Source organism: Cottoperca gobio, chromosome 7, assembly GCF_900634415.1.
Source record: "Cottoperca gobio chromosome 7, fCotGob3.1, whole genome shotgun sequence".
NCBI lineage: Eukaryota > Metazoa > Chordata > Actinopteri > Perciformes > Bovichtidae > Cottoperca > Cottoperca gobio.
The window spans coordinates 15867521-15878722 of NC_041361.1; the positions used below are offsets into that span (position 1 = coordinate 15867521).

Sequence of the window (11202 nt, forward strand, 5' to 3'; positions counted from 1 at the left end):
ACACACACACACACACACACACACACACACACACACACACACGCTTAATATTGAAAGCAGTGGTGTAGCAAGAGACAAAAAGGTATTTCTGACTCTTTGTTGAGGGTTCATGACTTTTTAAAATCACGTTTGCTTTACTAACCGGGCATCAAGTCAGGAAATGATTATTGCTTATAAATGTTAATAAATGTAGAATATAATAATATAATACAATAAATAAATGTTTTCCAGGTGTGAGCCACTCCTAAAGTGTGAACGTAATAACAACCTGTGTGCATTATGGAAGTGGGACGCGGCGTTAGTCCTTGATAAATAACTCTAAAAGTTTGCGTTTGATCAACTTAATATTTGACTGTTCGAATTGCTTCAGCATAACTCGCAATCCAAAACATAAATATTTGTCACACTGCGTTACTATGCTTCAGTTCAGAGAAAGAAAGATATATTTTCACATCTGTCGTCATCTTTTCTTGCTTTGTTTGCATAACGTTAAACAACACACATTGAAATAAGTCTTCATTTAAATGTGACCACAGCCAGTCACACCTGCCAATTCTAAGTTGGACCTGAGACCGCCCATGCAGACAAACTGTTTTTCTAATTCTGTCTTTAAACCTGAAAGCACCTACAACTTGTATACAAGTTTGTTCAGGATTAGCCTGCATTTAATACTTTGGCCTAGAGGTCTTGCTCAAAGTAGTGACCTGGATCTGTAAACAGCAGATCAGCTGACCTGCACTGACTCGCTTCAGAGGATATTTCTAAACCCTCGGGGCCAATCTCACCTGGGTGTCATACGTAATCCCGCCCACCTTTGCTCCCTTTGGCCTGCATCATCCGAGCACAGTGAAACAAGAAGAAGAAAAAACAAAACCTCACCTATGAATGATCACATCTCTTGTTGTGGAGCTTTTAGTGGCCAGACAGTGAAGACACTGACTATATTCTTCTAAGTCAAAACACTGTTCATTTTTGTTCTGATGTCTGCATCAAATGAAGAGAATCAGCAGCCAAGTAATGCAGGAGCTTACACACTTTATCAATGCCTCCTGAGTTCATGTAGTGGGAGGGGTCGAGAGGTAACAAGGGAGGGACCAGAAATCATTGCGCCAAGATGATCTCTAATTGGATGCTGCTGGTTGTGGTCCAGCCAATCAGTGAGGACTTAGAGGGTTCATTGGGTTTGTTTAGGGTTCATATGGGGACACCGGAGGGGAAGGGTCTCCTCTGCCTAACCCATGTAAACTACAGTAGGAGGCGGCTTATTCTGACAGCAGCCAATACAACACTGATGAGAAAAGACTGCGCGGACACTGAAGAGTTAACCACAAACAAAACACTTTGTCTCTTCTGAGGGTGTAAAGATTGTGGTGGGAAAAAAAGTGTTTTTACGGAAAGAACTTCAACAGCGATCAATTTTATGTTTAATTGGGAGTCATGGGCACCAGCTATCCTTTTTATCTACAGGAATCAATTTCTTTCCACTATTAAAGGCAGATTCTTTTTTAAACCGTGCGGGCAAGCCAGCAAATGCTTATCAATAGAAATCCAGTCTTAGATTTTCCCAATCTGTCTCTGCCAAATTCTATCTTTTCTCTCAGGTTTATCAGACGCACTAAACATCTTAAAGGGAATAAGATCCAACAGGGGGAAACAGATTGTTACAACATATGGTGTAGAATTGAAAAGTATTGGTAGCTGAACCCAAAAAAAAGCAAACTGTGATAAAACATTAGTGTCTGCAGTTAAATCGAGGGTGTTTGTTTACATCTGAGCTTAAAATCCCAAAACATTTTGGCATCCAATAATCCCTCCCTACGGCCTCTTCATAGACCTTTACATCTTTTACATAGTTGGAAATGATAAGTTCATTAGTGGATTGACATTCTGTTTAAAAGACTACATTTATTTGATAATTTAATGGTTTAAGTATGCATTTAAAAATTAAATAATGCTTTTGTCTGTTTTACATCATTAAACCAAAAGTATTTTGAACTGCTGGTTGTACAAAACAAGAAATGAAGACTGATTGAAAACACATCATTGAACACAGTACTTATATATAAAACATTATATTCAACCATGATACATTGAAATATGTAAGACTTCACTTTACCATGCAAATCCAGCAGTTGCAAAACTATTATCTACCTCATTACTGAAATCGTATTTAGCGTATCTGCACCGACCCTTTCTGACCTCTGATCATTAATCATTAACGGGACGAAAACAAAGTCTGCAGAGTTAAATAAATACGACTCAGGAGTTATCCGAGCTAGTCAAGTGGATGGGAGCAAAACATCTAAAAAAGCTTTCGGGGCCATCGCTCCGTTAATAGATTTGTGTGGCAACACATGCAAAAGCCACAGATGTGTCTCTGGACTGTAGCATTGAAGCTGCCTGTAATTATTACTTATGGAAACTCCTGTGCTGTGGTGCAGCTGCAGCTGTCCCGCTTCACCCACAGGAAAATAAAGTCTGGGAACAGACAGTAGCTCGGATTTGTTACAGTTCAGAACAGATTAATGAGTTCACAAATGGCAGCTATTACATAATTATCACCACGACAACTCAGTGACGCAAGTTTCCATATGAAGCAACAACACGAACCGCTTGATTAGTTGAATAAGTTCTAACGTACAAAAATACATATATAGTCTGCAGTATACAGATGCACACAGTGACTCACGGTTCACACGTTAGATACAGGCCCGTCTTTCTGAGGCTAATAAGTGACACTGAAAAAACCGACGTGCTGATATTGAAAGTGGGACAAACATGACACTGAACAGAGATTACTGACAGATGAGTTCAAACAACAACAACACACAAACAGTATTGTAAGTTAACTGGGACACCGAGATAAACAAGATGACAGAAGAGCATGAGGTGCAGGATTATGGTCAACAAATGACTAATGTCAACAACAACACAGGCACACACACACACACACACACACACACACACACACACACACACACACACACACACACACACACACACACACACACACACACACACACACACACACACACACACACACACACACACACACACACTGAGAAATACCTATGTAAGAGGAGAGAGCCTGGACTATCGGAGGAGACTGATCAACACATTAAAACACCAACACCTGCTGTAATGTACACACACAGTTATACAACCTTCACACAGACAGAGCTGCTCGATAGTAACACTCCTAAAGAGCCATTCGGTGGAACACACACACACACACACACACACACACACACACACGCACCCACACACACACACAGTCTTTCTATATTTGAGAGGACCATCACTGTCTAAATCAGGGGTCGGGAACCTATGGCTCGCGAGCCATATATGGCTCTTTCGATAACGCAATATGGCTCGCAGACATGATATTTTCTAGCGGTTCGGATATAATTTCCTTGAGTTTGACACCCGTGCAGTAAACACTGAAACGTGCACATAAATGAGATAAATAACGTAAGCGTTTAGTTTATTTAATAAAAGAGCACGTGTTCAATGAAACACTGATACCGCTATTAGTACTCGGAGAAGTGTTATTCTTAAAAAATGCACACGTAAAGTTGCATTCAAATGTATTAAATATATGGCTCTCAAGGAAATACATAAAAAAATATTTGGCTTTTATGGCTTTCCAGCCAAAAAGGTTCCCGACCCCTGGTCTAAATACTACTGATAAAAATAAATTGGTCAATTACTCGATTTGTCAATCCAAAGAAAATGAATCAGCAACTATTTTAATTGTCAATTAATCGTTTAAGCAGTCGCTGGCTCCTCCCACAAACTTGACACCATTTGGTCGCCACATCCGATTGGCTTAGCAGATCCATGGCAACACTGGCTGAGGCTCATGGGTATCGTAGTATTTACAGCCATTTACCGTAGCAAACTGAGGGAATAGGACATGATTTGTCAGAAACAAATTTGAAATAATTAAAACTGAACACATCATAAACCTCAAGTAAATGATTCACTTATCCAGGAGACTTCTGAGTGCCTAAGTCCAGGAATGCTAAAGATTTCATTAAGGGAAGAATTTAGAGTAATACAAAATACAGCCTCCCAGTTTACAACTTTATTATCCCTCACAAAGATAGAAGTAAAAGAGCAAACAGGTTCATGAAGGCTCAGATAAAGACACACAGTCAATCAAACCAATACAAAGACTCTCGGAGAATAACTTACAAGCGTTCGCATCTCGAGAAAGATGTTAAATCATTAAAAGTTTAGATATTCACTGCAGGATAAGTCCCTTACCGGAGTGTATCAGTAGTATGGGGGATTTTCCACAATCTTTCCATCAAAGCAAAAACAGTCAGGAGAGCATAAAGGCAACTGTATGCTCAACCGTTTACCTTTTTACAGCTGACAGCCCGCACACAGCCTTCAGGTGTAACACTCATATGTCCCCTCAGAACTTATTATAACTTATTTTACTGTTACTAAAAGTACACACAATTCAATAACTCAAAAATACTCCACTACTTGAAAAACTAGCTGACTGATCGACTTTCACCCTCATCTGTTAATGCACAAAACAATTCATCAATTAAACCGACAGAGAAATGATCATCCGTGGTTTTGAAATGTTTTGGATGATCCCCACTTGATTTAATTAACTCAGACTTCCCGGAGCATTAACGTTCAATAAACTAAATTGATATAAGATTTCTATCTATTCACATTACTCAACCGTGAACATTTACTCAATGCCAGCCCTGTCATCAACATCAGCAGTAACTGATTATAAGGATGACCGGACGACTTAAAAGCGCTACTGCAGAATAGGGCTGGTAAACAAGAGCCGGATCCAAATGATCCGATCCATCGCAATTTTATTCCTCCAAGATGATCAATTCCTTTTATCGATGCCGGCGTGTCTTTCTGACATTAACTGGTTACAAAAACTCATGAGTCATGACGTCAAACTCTGAAACTGTGTCTACGCTGCTGGAGACTCATAACAAGAAGGAGTCAAGGCGGACAGGAAGAGAGAGAGTTTTATATTTGGTTCAAGCTTATTCCTTTTTGAAAAGGAGTGCTGTAATTTATTCAAACGTTATAGCCTTTTAAGAAAATAAGCATTATACTTTTCTTTCAATATGTTCAAATGTCATGAGGCAGACAAATAAATTTTTTTTTAAAAACAGCTGCGTTGACGCTACTTTTTTTCGAGACTAAGTCAATTAAATGAATCAGGAATTAGTAAAAAAATGGTGCTTTAATCAGAATCGATAATGTCTTTATCTATTCCTATCACTACTGTAGATCGTACACCATGTTATCATTTATGAGGAACAATATAATACAAACCAATACAACCAAGAGATCGTCTTTATGAAGCGGATTCCATTTTGAGCGAGTGTCACGCAGGACTAGATTTCCACCTACAGTTGGAGGCGGCGGCGTTGTATTAAACTGCCTCATGCTGATGTGTTTCTAACTGTAAGAAACAGCAGACCAAATGTCACAGTGAAGACACAGGAACATGAACCGAGTCTGTGACCTTTCCGTTGTGAGACCGTTCCTCTGGCAACTGAGCCGCCCTGCTGCCGTGACGACTTGCATCCAACTTTACTTTCATTGACAACGGTTTCAGATCCCCAGACATGAAGGACAGAGAGAGCCTATTAGACTGATCCATCCTCCTAACTGCAGTGTTAGACATGTATATGCATTTCAAATGTATAACGTAGAGCAGGGTCGATGCTGTAAGCCAGTCAGCGTTGACCTTTGCTGCACCAATTGTTTTATCCCTCATAGCTCCATACAACGAAACTGCATCGTCAATCACGTTTAATTTTCCGGCAGATAAAGTTGTTTTTATTGACGTATCACAAACACGTTTCTAATCAAAGTCTGCACGGGACTTTCCCCCAGGTAACGTTTACTTATTTCAACTAAACTTACGCGAGTTAACTTATGTAACATTACGTACTTTACTTACGTCACGTAAGTAAAGTACGTAACTTATGTTAAACACTTATCTTAACCCAAACCACGATCTTTTACTAAACCTAACCAAGTAGTTTTGTTTCAACGTACAACTTTAACCACGTGTTTAAAACTGCGATCGAGAAAATACATTTTCCTTCGAAACGCAGTACTTCTGTTACAGGATCACAGAGTTTCTCTTGATGAGAGAGGTGAACTAGAAACTACACTTCCCTTTCCTATTAAAGATTTAAAGGTTATAGTAAGTAAAGGAGAGGAGTATTAGTAGGTCAGAGACACATGTTGTTTTAAGAGTGACTAAAACATGAGAAGCAGCGGAGGCCTGAGAGTCTCAGTCGCCCTACATTCCTTCCTCTCTTTCTACTTCAGTGATTTAAACTCTCCGGCCATAAGGAGGGAGGTTAACACTGTTACTAATCTCAACTTAAATCTACTTTACCCGCTGTGATGTTTCAAGTCTTCTCTGAATATGAGCAGCGGAGGTCAGTCAGACCTTCTGTGTTTTACTGTGTTTTGCTGTTTTACAAGGAGTGTAGGTGGTGCTGCCGTCCCTCCCCCACTGTTTTAGGGTGAGGTCAGGGAGACCCACACTGTCCCCTTCCTGTCCTCATCTACAGAAAAGCTCAGAGACAGATTTTCTATCTGGTTCCTATTTGATGTTATGGTCTTAAATATTAAATGGTTTTTATCTTTGAGAGACAGCATTTTGTGCACATACATGATCAAAATCCGTTTGTGCACAATTCTGTCCAATAATGTATCTTTGTTAATGTAAGACACAGCTAACACCAAGGCATATCTGTCTGTTTAAAATCAGAATTATTCTCAAATCAAAACAAGACTTTGCCTTTCAAACGCAGTGCTGCATTGCTTAATATGACATTTTTTAATTTCCTTTTCGAAAGGGATTTTGGTTTGAAAAGTGCACATAGCAAAAAAATCCCATAATGAATTAAAACCAACCATTTATTACAGATCTGAAATCTAAATTCTTGGTTGGTTTCACGCAGACCTTGCGTATCGTTTATTTAACATCATTATCCATTCACTCTCTTCTCCATTTGAACTAAAACTAATCATTGGTCACCTTTTTTCAAAAAACTATTGAAAATATCATTTGAATTTATTGTTATTTAACTATTCTAAGATACCTAATTGATACAGCAAATGTGGAACTGATGGGACGTTTAGGCTAGCAGGCCAACTCTTCAGTCAATTCATCCTCTTAATCTTCCATTTGAAGTCAAACTACAATAAAATCTTACAAACACAATTATTTAGAGAATTAGTTTTTCTTTGCTGAAATGTTAATCTAAATATTGTCTTCTAGTTACTAGTAGTTGCAACATTTGTCCTTCACGCTACAGGTCTGACTACAAACACACAGAGTTTCTGCCTTCTCATAGATAAACACATTCAATCTGCTCTGCCATTAATGTGCATAACTGTGAAGAGGCCAGCAGTAGCCACCTTCCATCACTCCTGTGCTGTTGTGAGCGCTCTGTTCCTGTACTCAGCCGCCCGCTGAGCTCGGTAGCAGGAACAGCCTGAGGGAGTGATGAAAGGCTGAAGGGAGGGGTGAAAAGGAGAGTGCCACAGAAGATCGTCCTTTAAAAATGAAACTGAAAATATGAGTCTGAATGGCACCAAAATCAAAGTAACCTTGACCGGTGTTTAAACGAACCACCAGCATCACATCTTTCACATTCTACAGCAGGGGTGGGGAACCTTTTTCCTATCAAGGGCCATTTTATTTTTTACAACATCCTTCGAGGGCTGTACTAATTATTGAACTCATAACCTCTTTTTTTAAGATGCAGCCCATTCATTTTACTTTTCTTTCATGCTGTGCAAAAACTTTTTTTATCCCTGTATCTTTCTGTTTTATCAGAAATCCTTTATAAGTCCCACAACGGGGAAATGTATCTTGTCACAGCAAAATAACATATGAAGTAAAAAGGCAGTAAACAATAATTAAATAGAATAAAAAATAATATAAGTACAAATTATATAAAGTGAGTATTGCACATGGCAGTGATAATTGCACAGCAGTGGTGGAACAGTCCGTTCTTGGTGTGGTGGTCTACCTCTCTATCTTTCCATGTGTGCATGTTACGCTCTGGAGAGAGCTGTTTGTTGGGCCAAACTCCGCCGAAGAGCGTTAACTTTATCCAAACGCACTCGTCCTTTCAGCTCGTGCACTTCGGCATGTCTCGGGGTGTAATGACGCTCGAGATTCTTTTTCATCACCGTAAACGCATCCGCACAAACTAGACACACCGGCCTTTTACTTCCACATAGAAATAATCGTTTGTCCATTTCTCCTGGAAAGTGCGACATTCTGCATCCACCTTTCTCTGTTTTACACTCGCCACGCTGCGTTCACTGATGTCAATGTCCGTCTCGTTTGATATTGAAGTTTCTTTACATGACGTGACCACGTGATGGCACGTTCCGCTCGTGTTGTGTTCAAGGACCCTGACCTTGGCCAGGAAAAACAGTCAATCGCCCTTTATACTATTGCGGTCTAGATTTTATTTTTATTTTTTCTAGTGGATTTTTTTGCGTGTGTTTATGAATTACCTCGAGGGCCATATACGGCCCGGGGCCGGAGGTTCCCCACCCCTGTTCTAAAGTAACACAAACTAGACACACGTGTGAACACAGCTTTCAGCTCCAACATGTGCAAAGCATCCATTCAGTCTGATGTACGCTCACATGCTCTGTAGCCTTCACACCAACACATAGCTCCATCACCACCGTGAGTCTGGGTCCATTTCTTTTTAAACAGACTAACCTTCACTAAAGAAAGCTCACAATCAAACAAACCTTTCACAATGACGACAATAAACACATCCTACACTTTATGCAACATGTTTTTTCCCTCTTTTCTGTCTAAGGTTGCCTGAAAGAATGAACAAAAGTTTAAAGACAGAAAGCGAGAGGGTTTTATCAGCTGAGGTTGCAGTTGGCTGAAGCGGTTCACTGGATACCTGATCTAAGGTCAGACGAAAAGAACGACTCTAAATCAACACAGACAGTGGAGGCAGACAGGACATCCTGAGAATCAGACCATTAGAACATAATCTTCCTGCCATGGGGATATATTGCAAATATTTGATACAGCTTTGCCAAATCACAGCCAGTAATACAAGGAAAAACACAGCAATGGACTTTAAAGAGAAAACACGACCAAAGACAACAGATAATGAGTTTCCTTTTACAGCAGGAGGAAACAAATCTAAAGCTTTAACTCAACAACAAACTAAATGTTTGTGTTGCAGATCCTTCAAACAAGGTTCTGTCTGAAGCTGCCATTTCACACATATATTCAACAGCCATGCAGACAGAAATCCACAGTAACATCCATTGACCAGAATGCACTGCAACTAGAAGACATATTGGGTATTTATTAACAGGGCATGACTCTCACTTTTAAGTGTCTGAGTCAAAGTACTGTCAAGTATTTCAGTCTCATTGAAAGCTAGTTTAACCAGAAAGGTTGCTTAGTCAACTATTTTCCATCTCTTCCTGGATTTAAACTAAAACAAATCATAATATGATCTTTTTTCATTAGCCTGAAATACCTAAATGTTTCCATTAACTATTCTAAGCTACTACATTGCTACAGTTATGTGAAAGTGATGGGATGTTTAGGCTAGCATGCCAAGCTTAAGTTAACAGAATTTCCCTTCATGATTGTGTATGATTGATGCAGATTGAAGAGATTTAATTCTCTCCAAAATAACATGAATTGACCAAAATGCACTGCAACTAGAAGACATGGTAGGTATTGATTAAAGGGCATGACTTAAGTTAAGTCCATGTCTGAGTCATCAAACTCTCTGCACTGTCAAGTATGTCATTCTCATTAAAAACTAGTTTAACTAGAATGGTTTTAAAGTGGATGCTCAGTCAGCTGATCACACAGCTGCTACTCTTTCCCTCATACTTCAGTCACATCTCTGTTCAGTGTTGACATACGTTCAACTGTCAACAGTTGCAACAGTGAGACAGCTGATTCTACCGCTGAGGGCGGCTGTTGCCTCAAATACAACAGCGCTATATTGAGCCGGTTCACTGTCTGCTCTTTAACCTGTGACCTCCTTCACTGCGACCCCACAGGCTTCATATGACTGCATACATTTGTCCAGCAAGTGAAAACAACTTCAGGGGAGGTTCAACTAACAGATCACAACTGGTTTAAGTTATGGGAATGTTACTTGACATTTAAAGCCTTCATTTACATAATTCTTTACATAAGCCAGATCTTTTCTTGTATTTTCCCTCATAGTCTAACTGGCTGTTAGGTAACAGTGGCACACATTAGGCGCTGGTTCATGTCAGCGGGGCTGTTTAACCCCGCAGTGTGTCTGTGAGCCCTGTCTGCTGCTCATGTGCCCCGCTGCTCTCATCTCCGCCGCGGTCACTGCTTGTAGCGAGGAGGGCTTGTTATGAAAAGAAAAAAAAGAGGAAAGGGAAAAAAGAAAGCAGCGTGCTTGCTTGGTACATAACACGGAAGGAGGCTGCAACAGCAATGCAGACAGAAGGAAGTGGAGGAGCATAAGTGCAGCGTGCTCCTCTATTGTCTGGAGCCAAATTGACGCCCAGCAGAATGCAAACAGAAAATGATTTAACAGAAAGAAAACATTTTCAAGCGGACATGAAACCCGGTGCAAGTCTCACCTTCCGTCCCCCCGTCTCTGCGCGGAGTCCCTCCGAGAGAAAAGCTTTTATTTGTGAAGTGGTAATAATGAGATGCAGGCAGGCTTGGCCGCTTCCAGTCATTCATCAGTGTATTGCTGAAAGAGGAGGGTCGGTGCTGATGGTCCCTGCACGCGCCCTGCACAAAAAAAGCCATTACGAAAGTTCCGGAAGTGCACGAGCATCCAAACTGTTAGGGGTTACAAAAGCTGCATACATAACAACAGTGCAACACTGCAAGTGCTGATTTAATTTGTGTTTAGTAACTTACAGTGCTGCGTTGATTATTTTGTTTTCGTCTATATTTTGTAGAATTATTAGCCTATAGGCCTACACCGTTTTGTCTTATTACATCGTAATGTTTACATACTGTTGATTTATTGTTTTTTCAATATCTTGTGCAATACTTGTTTACTTTTTAAATATCTTGCACAATATCTTATGTTTCTGTATAAGTTTACCAAACCCTAATTTTTTTTAAATGTTATTGTTATTCCATTAGGCGCTGGATTTAGTATCACTTCTTATATA

At 39.9% G+C, this 11202-nt stretch overlaps 1 protein-coding gene across 1 annotated transcript in view; it reads right to left on the reverse strand.

Annotated features, from left to right (window-relative positions):
• LOC115010813 (helicase ARIP4-like) overlaps positions 1–10761 on the reverse strand; it is a 59137-nt gene extending 48376 nt beyond the window's left edge. Inside the window, exon 1 of the mRNA XM_029435616.1 lies at positions 10654–10761. The gene's annotated coding sequence lies outside the window, so the exon portion shown is untranslated. The remainder of the gene's footprint in view (positions 1–10653) is intronic.
• Between the last annotated feature and the right edge of the window lie 441 nt (positions 10762–11202).